This window comes from Prionailurus viverrinus, chromosome D2 (genome assembly GCF_022837055.1).
Source record: "Prionailurus viverrinus isolate Anna chromosome D2, UM_Priviv_1.0, whole genome shotgun sequence".
Taxonomy (NCBI): domain Eukaryota; kingdom Metazoa; phylum Chordata; class Mammalia; order Carnivora; family Felidae; genus Prionailurus; species Prionailurus viverrinus.
Window position 1 is genome coordinate 4614676 of NC_062571.1, and position 12102 is coordinate 4626777.

At 39.0% G+C, this 12102-nt stretch overlaps 1 long non-coding RNA gene across 2 annotated transcripts in view; it reads right to left on the reverse strand.

Moving 5' to 3' along the window:
- Positions 1-12102, reverse strand: part of LOC125148125 (uncharacterized) — a 150841-nt gene that overhangs the window by 136145 nt on the left and 2594 nt on the right. For both annotated transcript variants that reach the window (XR_007145429.1, XR_007145430.1), the window contains exon 2: positions 1146-1217. This is a non-coding gene — a long non-coding RNA (uncharacterized LOC125148125). The remainder of the gene's footprint in view (positions 1-1145; positions 1218-12102) is intronic.

Genomic DNA, 12102 nt, shown 5'->3' on the forward strand with positions numbered 1-12102 from the left:
AGGAAAGCATCAGTCTCCTGCTTTAAAAATTCCAATGTATTTAAATTTTTGACCTAATGTAACTAGAATCTATTAGGAGAGAAATTGATTTTTTGAAACCTATTTAAAATTCTTCTTGACAGAAGTAAGAATCCAAACAATGTACGACACAGCTTAATTTTCTAGGTCATGAGTTGCTAATAGTTTGTGTGTGTGTGTGTGTGTGTGTGTGAACTTGGAAGGCCTTTTGAAACAAACTGTAACTAAGGTATTGTGAGTAATATCTCATATTGCATGACTCATCTAAACCTAAAGAAAATATTTCCATTTCTCAGATTTTCAACCAATTGATCTTTAATATTTTTAAGAATTTGTGTTTTACTGGTAATTGTTTGACAGTTTCATTGAAGATCTTTTTTATCAAATATATTTTTTAACCTTTTTCTTATAACTAACAAAATTGCCGTAACAGAAATAATGACTTCTTTTACCATCTAAACATGATTTTTTGTGTGCAAGTATCCATTTTATAACTTGTCAAGGTTACAAGCTCAGCTCCTATTAAAAATCATTTAAAATGTGTTTTTTAGACATTTAATTATCAGACTTACTATACATTTGCTAAAAACATCTCTGAACATTGGTTTTTTGGATCTGCCCAACAAAATGTAATTGCCTCGTATTGTTACATCTGCACATATATTCAAGTTTGTTTGTTTGTTTACCGTTCCCATCAAAATGCTAGTTCTTCCTTTCCAACGGACTTTGCATCAGATATATGCCTTTATTTTAAATTTGAAAAGCACTAAAAATAAATTAAGTGTAGTTTGATTAAAATATTTTAATCTAATTACCAGTTACAATTTACATAGGTATTACTGTAACTCGCAGTGCCTAAATAAAAAGCTCACATAAATACATTCCAAAAATCATCGCAACTGAGTCAATCGACACTGATTCAACTGACGGTCCATGTGTTCGTAGCACCAGGAAAGATGTGCTATCAACACCTCCATGAGGATGCAGCCGTATCTTATGCAGTCCCATGGTTAATGTGCAATGAGTCTTACCAAAACTACAAAGCTGTGTTTAACAGAAAAATACTTTATATTGTTTCAGTGTTGAAGTTGAAATGAATTAAAATCAAATCAAATTCTTAGTCTTACCCGTTTCTCAGTCACATTTTCAAGTGCTCGCTAGCTGCTGATGGCTGATGGCTCTCAGTGAGTAGCACGGCCCTGGAAAAGAGAAAGTGCACATCGTTTTATTTGTTTGTATGGTGGAGAAGGGCATGATTCTCAATTCTCTCCCCACCTACTATTGACTGCCTCCCTCAGCGTGGAGTTGATGGGACAGGCTTCCAGAACAGTTCGTTAGACCACGTCTGCTAATCTTTGACCGCCCACTGCCAAGAGTCCCCATGGTTGGTGTGGCTCTCTCTCTTGGACTTTGCCCCTACACTTTCTGCTCTTCTCCTGCTTCCACAGGGAAAGTGACCCAGAATCCGGCCCCTTCATGCAGACCTGCCATCCTGAGCTCTCAGCTAGCCCAGGAAGAATAATTTAGACTTATAGATAAACTCATTTATTCCATTTTGCAAACCACTTGGCAGTAACAAGAGGGCCCTAAAAGAAGGCAGAAGGTCCACTTGGTGCTTGAGTTCAGATCATCTGTGAATGTCCAGTCTTCCAGCAAGTTCCAAATGGGGGCAGTTAGTAGGAGTCAACCCTAACAAAGGGGTGGGAATTAGTTTATCATCTGTTTGCCTCTTGTGAGTATCTCCTTCTCAGGAACTTCATGGAGTCAGAGTGATTAGACTCAGTAAATCCTAGATTTCCTAGCTAAATATCAGTTGATTGTAGCCCAACACCATGCATATTTCTAATAACTGCCATTTTACTTTAACCTTGAGTTGTACTGTGATCTTTGTGATAATGACCCTGGAGAAAAAAGATGGAGTCCCTTTATTAACTTATATATACATGATACTTGGCACAGGATTATGTCTTTATTAAGACAATGATTTTTACTAATTGTAGTGACAAATTGACAAATTGTGAGGTTAATAGAAAGAACTGATGAAGATGTTAATTAATAATATTCCATGACTTGTCTTAAGCCAGAGTCAGAAAGGTCCCGTGAAGGGTCACATTTGATCTATAATCATCTCATACTGATGACTGAGGTTGTATGGTTTCTCATTCCACAATCACCCCAAGGCCTATTGTTTAACCCTCTTGCTCCCGAAAATAATTAAGACGCCCTGAGCCACCGCTGCCACCTAGTGGTAATTAAAAAATGGGTTGATCCAGAAGCGATTCCCTCCTGTAACCTTTTCTTGTATTAATTCTGTCTTTCCATATCTGACTTCAGTGAATGTCCTCCATGCTAACTTTTATTACATACGCTGAATGGAATCTGATGTGGTGGTTGGGAGTCCACTTCTAGAGCTAGACTTTCAAGGTTCACCTCCTCACCCTCCCCAGCTCTGTGGCCTTGGGCAAGTTGCCTGTGTTTTTGTCTCTCAATATCCACATTTGTAAAATGGAGTAATATTAACACCTATCTCTTGAAGTTGTTTTGAAGAGTTAATTATACAGTTTATGTAAAGTGCTAAAATTAGGAGCTGGCATAGAGAAAACGCTCTAAAATGCCAATAAATAGCAGATGCTATATACACATATCCTTTTTCGTCCCTTTGTACTTCCCCTTTTTCTTCTCGCTTTGGCTCTTTTTCCATTTCTCTCAAGTCAACCTAAATCACATCTGACATGCTGTTATAATAAATAATTAGAGATATTGCCGTGTAAGAATGTACTTTGACATGAAGTTGGGTGTAACTAACACAACTTACAAACCTCTTGGCAATACTGTGAAGACCCATTCAGCGTCTCTGGTAAAATCCTCATTGGCTTCCTGTTCTACTCTGTTCAAGCTACCGTAACAAACCACCACTAACTGGTGGTGTAGAAACAACAGAAGTTTATTTCTCACAGTCCCAGACCAAGGAGCTGGGACATCCGGTGTCAGGGGAGAGCCCCACGTCCTGGTTCACGCACTGCTCTCCTCCTGCAATACGCTCACTGGTTACAGGGATGAAAGGGCTCTGTGGGGTCTTTATAGGGGCACCAATACCACTCGTGGGGGCCCCACTCTCATGACCTCATCATCCCCCAAGGCTCCACTTCTGTGTAAAATCACGGTGGGGGTTAGGATTTCAACATATGAATTTGGTGGGGGGATACAGACATTCAACCCATAACACTTTTTAAACTTCCTCTTTTTAAAAATCATCATCTATCAAGAAAAAATTTTCAAGTATATTTTTAAGTTTATTTATTTTTGAGAGAGAGAGAGGGAGAGAGAGAGGATGGGCAGAGAGATAGAAAGAGAGAGAATCCCAAGCAGGCTCCGCACTGTCTGCATAGAGCCCGATGTGGGGCTCGATCTGATGAATTGCGAGATCATGACCCGAGCTGAAACCAAGAATTGGACACTAATCAACTGAGACACTCAGGCACCCCAAAAATTTTAAATATTTTATTAGAATTTGTCAGGTGTTTTGTTTTTTTTTTTTACTTTATTTAACATTTATTTATTTTGAGAGAGAGAGAGATAGAGTATGAGCAGGGGAGGGGCAGAGAGAACGGGAGACACAGAATCTGAAGCAGGCTCCAGGCACCCAGCGGTCAGCACAGAGCCCGACCCGGGGCTCAAACTCATGAGCCATGAGATCATGACCTGAGCCGAAGTTGGACGCACAACTGACTGAGCCACCCAGGCGCCCCTGTTGCTTTTTCTTTTTAATCAAATCAATGATTTAAAATTATTTGAAGTATGTGAAACATTAAATGAACACTTTCTTGCTCTACAACCTTCAATCCAGAGAGGAAGCAAAAATTCTCCTTGGCTCCATCCACCCCAATTCTACAAGTGGCCCTAGACACAAAGATTATCCCTTTCATGTATTTCCTTTAGGTCTTTCCCAAGCATTTCTTAAATGTTTGTTTATTTTGAGAGAGAAAGGCAGTGAGTGGGAAAGGGGCAAAGAGAGAAGGACAGAGAATCCCAAGCAGGCACCGCACTGCCCGTGCAAAGCCTGACATGGGGCTCTAACCCACAAACCGTGAGATCATGACCTGAGCCCAAATCAAGAGTCAGACAGTTAACCGACTGAGCCACCGAGGTGCCCCCCGCCAAGCATTTTTTCATCACCTCCCTCAAATATTTGGAAAATTCCTAACTGACTCTGGACACTTCCACGCTGGTCATCCCCACACGTCGTATACAATTCGCTAACCCTGGGCTAGGGGGCTTACAAATGTCCCCAGGGGATGGATGGCAGGGAGCTGTTGTCTAACCCAGCAGATGTGCTGCCCAAGGCCCCTCTACCTTACTCCCTGGTCCTATCAAGAGGCTTTCTCCTCTTCAATGTAAACTCTAGTCTTCTAGCTCTTTTCTCTCTGGACCTGTTTTCCTAGTCTTGTGAGCAGAAACATGGTCTCTTGACATTTGGGAGCAGGAAGCAAAAATCTTCCCATCTTAGACTTAAGTCACCAGTTTCTTTAAACTTCTGCATCCCTGTGGACTGAGAGTGCCCTTAAGGTTCAAGTGAGAGAAAGAGAAATAGAAATGTGTTGACATGTTAATCTGTCACACCTAGATTTATGCACATAAATATATATATATGGTTTTGTCTTACCAGTTTTTCACACAAATATCACCACTGTGTAGATATTATTTTTTAGACTTTTTAACAACCTTCTTGACATAAATTTGAAAATATTTATGGAGCATTATTACATAGAATAAGGAGTTCATGAATTAGGAAGTAAGTACTCTAGTGGTTAAGAATGTCTTTTTTTTTTTTTACTATTTTTTAGTTCTAATGTGGTAAATTTAGCAATTTCCTTCAACTTTGCTATCTCTAAACATGTGCACTAACTTGCAAACTATTAACTTACAAATGAACCTTATCAAAATAATCTACTAATAAAGAGCTGACCTGTATTTATGGAATTTTTTTAAACCTAGCTATTCTTACTTATTCCCTCAAAAAACTAATTGCCTTTAAAACCTCTTTTGCGGAAAGGCACCTGCTGAGATGAGCATTGGGTGTCGTATGTAAGTGATGAATCACTGAATTCTACTCCTGAAGCCAATACTGCGCTGTATACTAGCTAACTAAAATTTAAATAAAACAAACAAACAAAAACAGCAACAACAACTTCTCTTGTGGTATGGTTCCAAAATAACCCAAAAAATTCCCTTAAAATACACAATCATATTTTAAATATTTTGTGAGTGCCTTAAAATATAATTTGATCTTTCCACACAAAAATTTATATAAGGTGTTTTGTCATTGTCCCCTGTGGTAAATTGTATCTAAGGAGTTTTCCCACGCAGAGTTATTTGAAATCAAATGACTGCTTTGTCTAAATGAAAGTGGAATTAAGAGTGAAGCTGTATTACAGTTTATGAACCAATTAGAATATATATTTAATTCCTACTTCCTGCGCTCAGTGGTATGTACAGAGCAAGTAGCTGAAGAAAACTCATTATTATAGACAAATACTAACAGGCAAATTATGTTAAGTTTTAAACAACCTAGAAAGCTCACTACAATACTGTGTTTATTCTGGCATATAAAAGCCCACTACGTATAAAGCCCACTACAGTACTGTGTTTATCATGGACCCATTTTTCTTTTGCCTGAAATAATTCCCACTTTTTTATTCACAATGTATGGAACAAGTATTGATAGCTTTCCAACACTTCGGAACTTTCCTTTAAAATCAGTATTTGTAAATGACATATAACTGCCTACTGCAAGTGTAAACGTTTGTCAAACCAAAAATTTAGAAAATTTGGCTTTAGAAAATTTAATTCGGGGTGCCGGGGTGGCTCAGTAGGTTAGGCGTCCGACTTCGGCTCAGGTCATGATCTTGTGGTTTCTGAGTTCGAGCCCCATGTTGGGCTCTGTACTGACAGCTCTGAGCCTGGAGCCTGCTTCAGATTCTGTGTCTCCCTCTCGCTCTCTGCCCCTCCCCCACTCGTGCTGTCTCTATCTCTCTCTAAAATAAACATTAAAAAAATTTAATTCAACTGTACTTTTAAATATTTTTTAAAGGAAAGGGAAGTATGAATCAAGTGACTGACACTTTAAATTGTATGAGGTTTTGGGGTGCGTGGGTGGCTCAGTCAGTTAAGCGTCAGACTTCAGCTCAGGTCACGATCTCGCGGTCTGTGAGTTCGAGCCCCACGTTGGGCTCTGGGCTGACAGCTCAGAGCCTGGAGCCTGTTTCAGATTCTTTGTCTCCGTCTCTCTCTGACCCTCCCCCGTTCATGCTCTGTCTCTCCCTGTCTCAAAAATAAACATTAAAAAAAATTTTTTTAATAAAAATAAAAAATAAAAATAAAATAAAATAAAATAAAATAAATTGTACGAGGTTTTTAAGATGGAGGCAGGGAAGGAGATTTTACAGTAGCAATTGCTACGTTTGCCAATAATGATAGTAAATTGGGTTCTTTTTCTTATTAACATATCAGTACTTCACTATTCTTTAGCTTTCTAATAAACTCAATACTGCATTCAAAATATACAGGACAGTCAAAGGTTTGGGTCCCTTTCATTTCACAAAAGTCTTTGACCATCAACCTGAAAACTATTTATATAGAACAGATTTGGAGAAAACCTTCTCAAGTACAAGGGGCCACATCTACGCTACAGGCACATCTTCCAGCATCAGAAGGTTGAGCACAAGTAGGGTGGGAGAGAGGAAAGGATGAAAGAACACAAGAAATATTGTTTTGTGTCAATTTGTTTTTCTACTAATGTAGCACTGAAAATACCACTGCACTTACAGTGGTCAAGAAAATTATGTTTGGGTTAGACAGTAAATTGGACATTCATCTGGGATATGAAATCACCCACTTTGTTTATTTTTATTTTTTATTCTTGGCACAGTTAGCACTTGGCCAGCATCTCCCGATGTGGTCACGGGGTAAGTACTTTCGTGATCTCATTTTTGCAATTACTATCTCTTGTTCCCAGGTAAGTGGTTAAAAAAAATGCATGCTGTGCATTTGTAGATCCTGAGTCTCTCTCAAGGGCTAACTGGTTTACATGCAGCTTTCTGTGGTTAGCCACTTAACGTGGAGGCTGTCTTTTACCTCATGATTCATGATTCATGGCACCCTTCTCACTATATTAGGTCTTAGACCAATTGTTCTGGTGTGGTTGAGCATGTAATTATCTTCTCATCATTTCTGTTTTTGTCTCCCTTTCTGCACCATTCTGGGATCTTGCCAAGGTGACAGGGAAAATTTTAAATTAATGTAAAAGTTGTATCATCACCATAAGCTGAAGCAGCAGTGCCCAAAATCCAAACATTCACCAATCAGCTCTTCTGGAACTCTTGGATATCACGTAATGTTATGATATAAAGAATTTAAGTACACTTCTGTGGTCACTCTTTCCTATTTCCTTCCAGATATCAACATCATTGTAAAATAATGTAAGACTATGTACATCCAAGTATAATATAATTGGTCTTTTAAAATTTGACATTAAATCGGTCGCTATTTAGTGATAATACACACGCACACACACACATACAACTCTCTGCTGAGTACTATGGAAGATATAATACTTAGAAAGATGACAGTCTTCACAGAGGAACATGGCAGTCAAGATCACAGGCAGTTCTTTGACTGCTAGGGACGGTCCCAGTCTCTGCCTCTCCTTTTCTAAAAAAGAAAAAGTCTGCCTCATATGATTGCTGGGGGGATTAAGTAACATTTGTTTAGCACCTAAACAGTGCCTTCAATATGAAAAGCATACTGTTAAGTACTATTACATTATTATAAAGCACGTCCATTGGCAAGTACTGAACTTCATGGGCTAGACCCTGGGAGCATAGACATTTGGAAATCGAAGTCTTCTTGAGTGCAGTGATTGTCAAGAAAGCTTTTATGGCCTTTGGGCTGGGCTTTAAATGAAGCAAGAAGGGCTTAGGACAGAGGAAATTAAGAACAAAAGTAGAAGGTGGCTTATCATCAGGAACCAGTAAGACCCACTGGCCAAGGAAGAAAGGATGATGTGATAAGCTGTGCCGTGTGGGATTATATAAAGTGAAGGCAGAAAGTGGAACGTGTTGAATTTTTTGTACTTGCCAGTGTAGTTTTTGAATTTTTAATATAAACTGAGAAACTCTTGAGAAAGGCCTTTCCTTTTTAAGGAGAGCCTATTGTGTTTAAAATTGTGTTTTAAGGAGAGCCTATTGTGTTTAAAGGAGTTCATGGCCTGGAGACTCAATCCTGGAATCAGAGATCATTCCTACAGATTTTGATGGTCTTTGACTGGGACAACAGTCAACTTATCTCAACAACCAGCCTGCTAAGATGAGAACTATTTTAAGAGAACATGAGCTTTCTGAGAACACTGGCCTGAAAAGGACAGGAAGAGGGAAGAGCTCCTCTGAGGTGGGAGGGGGAGAACTACAGACAAAGTAGGGTCCCGAATATTCATGGATGCATTTGTACCATCACAGCGGTGGAGCCTAAAACAGAATGTGTGATCTGTAATAACTAACTTTGTAGGGCTTTCTTCATTCTTAATGTTTCACTTGTTTCCAAATTCAGTGCTTTTTGAAAAGAATACACCCTCATCCTGAGGAACCCTTTTGTACTGTTGGTGGGAATCCAAACTTGTGAGCCACTGTGGAGAACAGTATGGAGGTTCCTCAAAAAGTTTAAAAATAGAACTACCCTACGACCCAGCAATTGCACTACTAGGTATTTACCCAAAGGATACAAAAACACTGATTCGAAGCATGTTTATAGCCGCATTATCAACAATAGCCAATTAGTGGAAAGAGTCCAAATGTCCATCAACTGATGAATGGATAAAAAAGATGTGGTACACACACACACACACACACACACACACACACACACACACACCGGAATACTACTATACTACTTGGCGATGAAAAAGAACGAGATCTTTGAAATCTTGCCATTTGCAACAACGTGGATAGAACTGGAAGGTATTATGCTAAGCGAAATTAGTCAGAAAAAGATAGGTATCATATGATTTCACTCATACATGGAATTTAAGAAACAAAACAGATGAACATAGGGTGAAAGAATGAAAAATAAGATAAAAACAGAGAGGGAGACAAGCATAAAAGACTTAAATATAGAGAACAAACTGAGGGTTGCTGGAGGGGAGGTGGGTGGGGGTGGGGTAAATGAGCAATGGGCATTAGAAGGGGACTTGCTGGGATGAGCACTGGGTGTTATACCTAAGTGATGAATCACTGGGTTCTACTCCTAAAGCCAAGACTATGCTGTATGTTAACTAAGTTGAATTTAAAAAAATAATAATAATATACCCTTATCCTCTTAAAATCTCAGAAGTACTGAAATCACCTCTGCACACTTCTTTTTAACTTTGGGTACAAACCAGACCCTATGGAGAGACAACATTCAGTACCTTCTTGCCGTCTGGGCACTGCCCGGCCTAGGTTAGGGCTTAATTCACCGCTAACTCAAGGACAGACCAGCGCATACCTGGAAGTCCTCCACTGAGTCAACAGCATACCTCACTAATGACTGGCTAGACAGGCTGGTGTTTCTTTAAAGTGCCAGCCATGTATACATCATTCTTTTCCTCCCTGAAACAGAGACACCCTTGTACAAATGTGGGCCAAGTCCAAACTCCATGTGATATGTGTCTTCTCTTATTCAAACATCCATTAGTTGGGTACAGTGGCCAAGAAGTCCTGGAAAATTATCTGACCCTCTACACATACTTACGTCAGTTCTCTCCAAAGTAGATCAATGCACAGTAAATGGCAAGTAGCAGCATAATAGAATATGATTCAAAAAATAATAAACCAGCTTACCTGCTCAAAGCTCTCTTTTCAACTGGCCTGAAAAAAGTCTGAGACTTCTGCCCACTTCTTACATGAAAGCATTAACTTCAGAAATATGTAAAAATGTGCTATTTAAAAGTATAACATGTCACCTATAATGACTTTAGCAGGATGAGGGACTGAGGGAAAAAGACAGAGGACAGGTTAATTTTGTTCTGACACATGGAAACAAGGATCTAGAGGATGATGAACTTTCCAGAACCTCCAGGACAGATCTGCCATACACTGAGGTCCCACAGAGAAACAGGAAGCTCCCCAAAAACATTTGGATGGGACAAGAATCAATAAAAACATATCGAGCTTATTGAGATGATCTGTGTTTATTTAAAAAAATTATATGTGGAATATATTTATAAAATATTATTTTGTCACTCCCAAAGCAGCAGACCTTTTGGATATAAATTGCTCTTATTTTGTACTGGTCCATGTGATGTCTGGACACCAAGTAAGATCTTATTCAAGAATGCACTTACATTGATGCTGTGAATACTGTTGACAATACATCCAACGTACTTTTAGATTTCAAAGGAACAACGCACAGGTCTGGAAAAATTAGTCTTATGATATCTATCTCTAAGAATACTTTTAGCTATTAAAGATATATGTTTATCCAGATAAACTCATATGATCGAAGTAATTCTAAGATTTTATAAAAAGTTATAATGGACTAAATGATCTATAAAGCCTATGGGTTTATTTCACTTCTCTGAGTATTCAATTGTTCCACATAAAATGAGTAGGACAAGGGAACTGGTTTAAAATGGAATGAAATACTGAGGGTTGTTTTGTTTTTTTTTTTACTATATATCTAAACACAAACAAAAGTTGTTTTATTCAGAGGAAAACAGTTTTTTAAGTTTCATCAATTTGTCCAAGAAGAGTTTACAAAAGAATTTTGTATTTTATTAATGAATGAATCACCAGGAAGTACCTCTTCAGTGCACAACTGCTTGGCCATCTCAAAGGAAGAAAGATATACATGTTTAAGCCATCACAGGACACAGAGACATAAATATAAAAGATCCACCAAAAAGCAGGCTACAATAAACAATACTAAACACTGCAAAAATAACAATTTTGCCAAAATACATTTCACTGAGGGTTCTATCATACCACAGTCAGAGACTTTGCCCACTTTAGAGTATAAAACATTTTTCTGGATGCCAAGCCACACTCACAGCTAACCACATCACTTAGTGCTCTCAAACGCTGGGTCAAAGGAAACAGACAAAGAAAATCTTCAGTTCATTCCTCATAAATCCCTACAGGTTTCACTCCGGCATTTTGTTTGAAAAACAAAGGTAGGTGTAAAAGTGCAGCTCCAACCCATCCGAGTGGGTCGGTGACACTTGTCAAAATTTCAAAAGAATTGTTTGCCGTCCTTCCAAAGATGATGCTCCAAAACCAGACAAAACCGGACAGACTTAAAAATCCAAAGAAAGCACATGCAAATTAGAGATTACCAAATGCTGTAAACTTAGCCTAAGAGCTTGCTGAAGGTTACATAACTTGTGCCTTGTTATTTTTGTCTACCAAGTGCTGAAAGACTCTCCGGGACGTCTCTTTTCTCTTATTAAGTTTGAGGGAAATCAGAGGTTTCCTGGGAGGAATGGGGTAAAGTTGATCATTGGCATTGGGTCTTGTACATTAAGCCTGATGGGTAACATTTGATGTGCTGACCGCAGTCTCACTGTGCTAGAGCGTATATCCAAGTCTGGAGCATACGGGGAGTCCTGGAACTCCGTGACAGGTCTGCGAAAGCTGCTAAAATCATCATATTGTTCACTTTTTGTCTGGCACAAGACGGTAAGCTGGCACAGCTTCCGGTGCACCTGTAATGGAGATCATACGCCACGTGTGTGACTTGACAAAAGGGCAAAGCTGGCCACTATCTGGCTTGAGTGTAAGTTAAGCACGTGTCTCCCGAAATCCTCTGCACGCACGTTCCACTATTTTACATCACTTCTATCATGCATTATTTTTAAGAGTGGGAGTTGGGAACTCTGCGTAGATATTGTTGCAGGACTTTTGACCTCAATACCCAGGATTCGTTGTCTTGCCGTTTCGAAGAACAAAGAGGTGGACACAAAATGAGCAGCAAGTGAAAGTTTATTAGAGTATAAGGTCAGAGAGTAAGAGCACTAGGAAAGCACTCTTTATAGACAGGGGGCATTAGAAAGTG